Source organism: Protopterus annectens, chromosome 2.part0, assembly GCF_019279795.1.
Source record: "Protopterus annectens isolate FY-2018-M chromosome 2.part0, PAN1.0, whole genome shotgun sequence".
Taxonomy (NCBI): Eukaryota; Metazoa; Chordata; order Ceratodontiformes; family Protopteridae; genus Protopterus; species Protopterus annectens.
The window spans coordinates 1,586,260,691-1,586,269,079 of record NC_056728.1 but is presented as its reverse complement, the minus strand read 5'-3'; positions in this window follow the sequence as shown (position 1 = coordinate 1,586,269,079).

Genomic DNA, 8,389 nt, shown 5'->3' with positions numbered 1-8,389 from the left:
GACTGAGTTTGTGGGACACTGAATGATGAAAAGGTTAAAGAGATAATGCCCATGGGCACAGCTTTATATTGCCTGCCTACTCATTCTTTGCTGTAGTGTGTCATAATTTAACATATTCAGGTGCCTACCTAATGAATAGTAGTTCAAGATATTGAAGGCCTACTTTATATCTATACATCTATTAAGTGGCTGAGTATCTGTATTCAGTAGAGTAGCTAGGGTGGGGCAAGAGGGGCAACTGCAGTGGACAAAAGTGTTGAAGATGGGATCATCAGCCAACCCCGATCTCTTTCTTTAATGCAGTACTGCCTTTTAAAAGCTGGTATTGCATTTGCGGTCAAACCTGAGTGCTGTGGCACTCTGTGTGTTGTCTAAACTGTAGCAACTGCTTGCTAAATTGTAGCAGTTTGCTACAGTTTAAAAGTTAGAAAAAAAATTTTTTTTTTTTTTGACTAGAACCTGAGTGCTGTAGTGCTCTGTGCAGGCAGGTATAAACAGTAGCAACTGTTTGCTACATTTGCAAGAAGCAGTTTGCTACAATTTATAATAAGATTTTTTTTAAGTAAAACATGAGCGCCATAGCACATGTGCAGGTAGGATATAAACTGTAGCAAATGTTTGCTACTTTTTTTTAGCAAGCAGTTCGCTACAGTTTATAAGAAGAAATTTTTATTTTATCTATTTTAATGAAAGGGGCAAGGGTCTAGACAGGGCACAAAAACTGGACCTGAATGACTGGACAGAAAGGAGGGGGTGAGTGTTGTGCATCTGGCCACCTGTTTGGTGGCAGTAGAAGGAACACCTATTTTTTGTGTTTTTGCTTGGGGGACATGGACCTGTTATAAGCCGATTACTAGATCAACTTAATAGTACTAGTACTTTTTTTTTTTTTGCTCTTCACCTGAAGAGCTGATGGGGGTGGGCTGCTGGTTCATGGTTCTGGCAAAGGGCTCTGGCTGATCCAGCTGTGCTTCTGTCTTGAGCTAACACTACCCTTAAACCATCCTTTGACACTTCAGCATATGAGGTTACTATTTTAGTAAAATCTGGAGTTACTAAAAAAATTCAGAACATAAAACTAGTTTGTAGCTCATTAAGTTCTCTGTTGCCTCAACAGACCTTTGCAGTTTGACAGGAACATTTCTGCTTGTGAGGTCTGCCAAAGGCCAGACAGCAGTCATGAAGTTATGCATAAACTTGTGGTAGTACCTAGCTAGTTGAAAAAGACATTCACCTGTCCTTTAGTGAGGTTAATAGGCTATTTTTATCCTCTTTTTTTCTAGTTATGGTCTTACCACCCCTCTTCCTGTAAGGTATCTTACGTACTTGGATTCCACTGTACCCAGCCATGCCTGTCTGTGTTAAGGATTCCAGTATAGCTTGCACTTTCAGTAGGTAGGATTCTCAGTCTTCTGAATTAGTGACCACTTCATATAAGTATGCAGTAGTATATCATGAGTGGAGTTTTAGTGTTTTATCCATCAACCTGTGAAAGGTAGATTGAACTCCATATAGACCAGGTGATAAATCTCTGTAGTGGAATAAACTGTCAGAGTTACAAGAAGCTGTTTTTTCTTTGGCAGAATGATTAAGTAGTATTTGCCAGTATCCCTTCATCAAGTCGAATGTTGTCAAATATATGGTCTTTCCTAGTTTCTGTGTCAGCTCATCAGTTCTGGGTGTGAGATCATTATGAAACACTGATATACTGTTCTGTTTCCTAAAATCACTACAGAATCTAATGCTTCCATCAGGTTTAAGAACAAGCACTGTGTTGCATTGCTCAATTCACTGTGTGACTATTCTAGCTAGCTGTTTTGTGACTCCAGGACTCGGTAATCTATGTCAGCAAATTTTCCTTTTATTTCTTAAGAGAAATTGTTTTACCTTTGACAGGGCTTCCTGTACTTGCAATTCAGATAAGAGATTTTCTGGCCTCTCTTAGATGAATTTTAGTTGTCAAGCTCAATGCAGAATTTTTGTTTGCTTATTTACTTGACTTCAGTACATTAATTTGATACATGTGCTCTATTTTTCTCTTTCTTGGTTGTCTAATCTTGCAGTTCACTGCATTTTTCTTTCAGTCATCTCAAGTGGCCCTTCCCATATAGCCAAGAATGAGTTCTCTCCGGAGGACTACCACATCTCCTGGGTTTAATTTTTGTAAGTCATGTTGCATCTCCTTGACTTTCTGCATATGCTTCTTTACTTTGGACATGGGCATGTTTAGTCTATCCTGCAAGTTAATATACTGTTGTATGATGTCATTCATTCTTCCCAAATGTCATTAATGTCAAGCAGTCCTTTGTGATGTTGCTGTATGGAATTTGCAATGGGGTAAAGTTAGTTGAGGCTGGTTGCACCTTTCAAATTGCAAACATTAAATAAGGTAACAGCTGGGCCCAGTTTTACTTGCGTTAGTTCTTCCTTTTGTTTATTTAATTTATACAAGAGGACATATTTAAACTTGTGTTAGGGGTAAGACATAATGGGAACATCTTGCTGACTGTCCTCCTCTACAAAACTGTGGTTATGTTATATCTTTCCCTGTTTAAAGTATCATCTTCCCATTGTGTCTTTTTAAACTTTATGCCATTTATGTGCAAGTCTTCTAACTCAGGGTTACATTCTTCAGTAACTTACCTAGATGTATAAAGTGTTGATTCTTCTTTGAAAAAGACTGGCACTGCAGCTTCTTCTGTATTCTACATTGTGAAGGCTAGTTCTAAACAAAAATTACCTTCTGCTTTACTGTTTCTGCTGCCAGTATAAGTTGCTCTCTCTTTTAGTTCGGTCTCATTCTACCTTACTGTGAGGGGACACCACCTCCCCATTGTCATTTCCTTCTCTTCCTCTGCAAAGGGTATCTGAGAACAAAATATATCTGCAGTTTTTCTTCTTTCCTTACATTAAACATACCTGTGGCTTAGAGTGTGCTTTTACTCAAGTTCTCTGTCTGCAACTAGCAGAAATAGGCTCTGACCTCTGCATTATCCGTAGTTCATGTTGTTTTGAAAGTATTCATTTAGTTGTCCTCCTTCCATTTTGCTTAGTTTCTGTACTAACACTTCTTATAAGTCAGTATATAGACTTTTGCCTTGTACTTGATTCTTACTTCAGGGTTCTCTGAGACCTCACCTTCAGTTTATATACTGATGTCACTTACAGTTTTAAGTTTCTGTAGCTCTGTCATTGGCACTTGTTTCTGGTAACAGACAGGATCCTTTTTAGTATTTAACTATAACCAAATTCCAGCACCCTTCTGCATCTTTCATGCCAAGTGTCTTGAAGACAGCGGTGGTGCAGCAGTTAGCGTTGTCGCCTCACAGTAAGTGGTTCTCCCGTTCGATTCTTGGCTGGAGTGCCTTCTGTGTGGAGTCTGCATGTCCTCCCCGCGGTCGAGTGATGTTAAAGACATGCAGGTAGGTGTGAACATGAATGGGTGTGCCTTCTTTGAAGGTTGGGCGTCGGGCTGGCGACTCTGCACTGTAAAATTCCACTGCCAATCATTAGCGGACCAAAGTTCTGTGGTGACCCCTAACCAGGAAAAGCCGAAAGACATTACTTTTACTTCTCCTGATTTTGATATTGGGCCTCTACATTGGAGTTACTATGTTGCCCTCCCTCATTTTTACACTGAATCACTATCAAGATGTTGCTTTACCTCTTTATTGTCAAATGTATCAGCTCACCACATTATGTCTATGAATTCTCCATCTCTCACATTTCTGTTGTTGTTGTCTTTCGGATTTTCCTGGTTAGGGGTCGCTACAGCGGAACTCCGGTCCGCTAATGATTGGCAGTAGATTTTCACGAATGCCGAGGTGCCAGCTCGACGTTCAACCTTCAATTCAGGAGTTACAACCACAAGATATAACAGTTTTCTTAGAACTCTTTGAATGTCTACATGTATGAGTGGATATTCCTTTTCTGTCACCAGGAGTGCATATTACCACTTTTTTGTTACCAATCTTATGCTTGCATACTGTTGAACCCTTAACAGCAGTCTTGCTTTTAAAGTCTAACAGAGCTTGAACATACCTCCCTTTGAAAAATACAGTACACTTCATTAGTTTAGCTGTAACACAATGACATAAGGTTGCCTCATTTATACTAGCCATAGTTTTAGCACACTCCCTAAGGGCAACTTGATTTGTAATGTATATTTCAATTGATATTCTGCCACTACTGACATTCTGTTCAGCTTTAGCTGTACAAAAAATAGAAATTTTACCCCTCCTCTCACATGTGAAATAGATGTGGACAATTATTTTCAACTCTGTTTTTCACAGAAGATGACAAGTCTTGCTACAGCTTTAGTCTTAGAAGAAAACAATTCAGTTTAAAGCATTTACTAAAAAAAGCATTCTATTAAAGTTACCAATTTGTCAGAGTTCTTGGAATCACTTTGCATTGCTACATTACTATGCATAGCACTGTCAAACCTAGCTAGTGCTAAAGTTCTAACATTTTCACTTTGTTATTGATATCAGGTTGTAGCCTTAGTTTTAAAATGTTTTAAATCATGTATCTGCACTCTTCCTTGTTTGTCAGTATTAAAAGTCCAGTTCTAAAAATGTATTGCTTGTACTTCAGAGGGTTTTCTAGCCCTAGCCAAAAGTACTTAAGTTGTTCACAGTCAGTTCCCTCTTTGTCCATATACATTTCAAGTACCTTTCCTGTCAGCTGAGATGACAGGATTTTTACCTAGTCTGCTCACTCCCAGTTGTCTCTGGTGGCATAACACTCAGTGCCACCAGTTTGGATTCCAAGTTATTTTCACCATCTTGGGGTTGGCAGCTACATTGCCCAGCACAATTGGCTATACGTTTTTGTATGCTTTTTCCCCCAGCCTGTCTTGAGCCCATTTGTTCTCTAGTGGTTGGGCTCACCCTTAGATCCACTAGGACCAGGGCTGTTTGGGAAAGGGGCATAATTTAGTTAGCCTTGAGAGTTACTTGTGTCCTCAGTTGCATCCTAGCAATGAGGACATTTACCTTATTTGCCTGACCTCCTCAGCTGGGTGGAAGAACATGCAACACACATAATGACTGGAGTCTACATAGTTTTCCTGTGTGAAAGTGCAGACCCCCATGCACTTGCCCATCAAAGGCTAACACTCATCTTTGGCTTTGTGGACCACAGGCATACTCCCTTCCTCCAAACAGGTGCTGCAACCTCTAAACAGCTTTGCCCAAGAATGGGCATGCCCATCCTGTCTGCCAGCTCTGTGAAGCACATGAGCCATTAATTGAACTCCATTCACAAGTGCCATATTCATGTCTTTGTCCTTCTACACAACTGGACTGGACAGCTGTATTTTTTTTGTCATTTTGTTTCACTACCTGCTGATCATCTTCCCAGTGAGGCAACATGTTTGTTCCCCATCATCGGGGTGAGGGTCAACTGGGAGGGGTAATCATTAAGACAGCCTTCAGGGTTGATTGGGATTTTCTTACTAAGCACTAACCTCTGCGCCTGCCCAGTGACAGCCCAATTTTGAGGCTTGCACTGCCCATCAGTGCTGTACAACCCCCTATTCCACAATGGAATGACATGAGCAAGACCCCCTTCCCACCCACAAGAGCACCGCATGGTGGTTTTACCCTGATTTTCACCAAGGATATTTGACCAACATGCATGTGCACCTGGGATACACACTCCCTCCCCCAGGATGGGCACACCCCCCCTCCTGTAATATCAAGCTTCTGAAACAGTAACTGAACTCTGGTTCCTTTGGCACTAGTCAAGGCTCTGTCACTCTTTGCCACTGTCATAGGCTACATCCAAGTATTGCTGCTGTTGCTCCAGCTTCTGTTTAGTTACCATCTTGACTCAACATGTTTTTTTATAAGTCCTCAGGGCTTTAGAGTCACCAGGTAAGTATTTAATTGGAATAGCAGTAGAAAAATGTTTTAGAGTAGGAATGACATTTAATAAAAAGGCAGGAATTGAACTATTTATGTAATATTTATTTGGTTATATTGTATAGAGCAATATATGTGATGTATAATGTTTATAAATCTGAAATTGGTAACATGGTTTGATTACTTTTATATAAATGTACGTTTGGATATGTCAAAAGTGATAATTCAATAAACTTGTTGTTGCAAAGACAAGGTTGCCATAACTGTTGGCACAAGCAGTGGTCATGGCAACTCCGGACTGTTGCAATAAGAATTAATTTTCAAACAAGAAAACATTCTTGTCTACTTTTAACTCAGTTGATGTTGCAATAAACTAATCTCAGAATCTATATATTCACTATTATTTGACAAAAATGTATGCATATTGTTCATCCTACAGTCATTAGGAATCACAGTAAAATCAGATTTTATATCTACTGTAACAAACAGATATTTACTTAACAGAGGTTACAAGGCTAATGGCCCTAGGGCCTTTACAAGCCTAGCCATGGTATACCTGTGTTCCCTAACTGACCTTAGTTAGATGGTCATTATTCGGAGAGCGAGACTATGATCAGCATCTACTGCCCCTGTCCATGAGGGACATAGGTGCCACCCCCGCGGTGAATTTACGGTCTCCCATACAATTGTCTAGGTTGCGCTTCAATAAGGGTTACTTAGGAGCTCTGCTTCACATGAATTGGGAGTTTATTCCAGAGGCGGGGCAGTCTCTGGGAGATGTGTCTGTCTCTCCCGCATGTTCTGTTAATGTCACAGGCTAGGCTGAGAATCCTGGAGTGAGTGACTCTTGCGCCATTTGATTTGCGGATGTGCAGCATTTCTTTTAGGGCAGGGTCAGAGACTTCTCCTCTCTGTAGGCCAGGCACAAGTCACCTCAGCATCCTTTAGGTACACAATACAGTGACAGGTCTTGTTTCAATGTAGGTCATGTTTTGGAGGCCCTAAATTTTGTTGATGGGAAACCTCTGTGGTCTCTCCAACTGCTGCAGGTGTCTGATGAGATACATAGAAAAGGGGGCATTGTACTCTGTTATTGGTCTGATGAGGGTACAGTACAGACGAGTTTATTAACATCCTTAGTCTTGGATGCGATACCCTTACTTATGAAATACGCAATGTAGAAGGCTTTCCTTACCACTGTGGACACATGATGATCAAAGTTTACCTTGCTGTCAACCTGTGTTCCCAAATCTCATATCACTGGGTTTGAGCTTAGGGGGATACTGTCAATATTGTTATTTGCAGGGACTTCCTCTTTGCAGAGGTGGGTAATAATGCACTTTTTTGCATTTAGTTTTAGTCCTTGGCTTTAGCACCAATCATTGTTCAGTGTTATCCACTTTTGTAGTATGCCACTAGAAATGGAACTTGAATTGAGAACAAGAGGCACAAATTTTAGCATAAACAGCAATTTATTTTCTGCTTTCGTCATTAGACTTCATCAGAAAACAATACATCCAACAATAACAAAGTTTCAGTTTAAAAATATCTGTAAACCAACAGAAAATACTTCTTCATCCCACAATTAAATGACATCACAAACTCAGCTATTAAAGACATAGACTTCTGTTAAGAACTATTTGTTCAAGTGAACCCTGTGGTTCTTTAAAAAACACTTGATGTTAACTACATCATTCAACCCTGGTGCTTTGTCAGAGTTTAACCGAATCTGCCCAGTGCTTCTTTTTGTTCCAACTCTGTCTTAAAATCCCCACCCTTTTCCCTGTTCCAGAACTGAAAACAGGCACTTATTATAGTTAGGACACTTCAAAGTGTGTTTAAAAAACGCATTTCTACCATCCTTCTATTTTATACTATAGTAGTGCTCTTTATTCCTGGCACATTGAACCCAGGGTGGTCATCCCGATATAAAATGCAGTGCAATGAGAACATAACCCAATGTACACCACACCTTTGGTTTTACAATTAAAATAACCAGACACTGGAATAGTGTGTGGCAAATGGGGCAAGTTTACGAAAGGTCCCTCTAATATGTACCTGCAAACGATACAACCTCCACATTTGTGCATACCAAATGGTTTATTTGTGTGTAAAATTGTCCTTTTCTCTGTTTTTTTCACCCTTTCAAATAATAATTTTAAATTATGGTGATTTTTATACACAAAATGGGTGTGGGGGCCGACCGTCACAAAAATGTCCTGATTACCCTCTAAAATTTTCCAGTTGTCCTGTATAATGCCTCTTATCAATCCACTATCCAAAGTCATGCTCAAGTTACAAAATATTTCTTTGTTGGACTTGTTCAAAACTTTGGAGCCACTATAAGGAACTTGGAATATGGGCAGGTAGAGTGACATCCGATTGTCCATGACATACTTGGCCGTACTTCGTAATTTGTCTTCTTGGTAACTTCTTTCCAAAAAAGTGAACAAATAAAGTCTATTTCATCAATAAAATCACTATCTTCACTGGTCATTCTACTGGCCCTAATGTATTGGCCT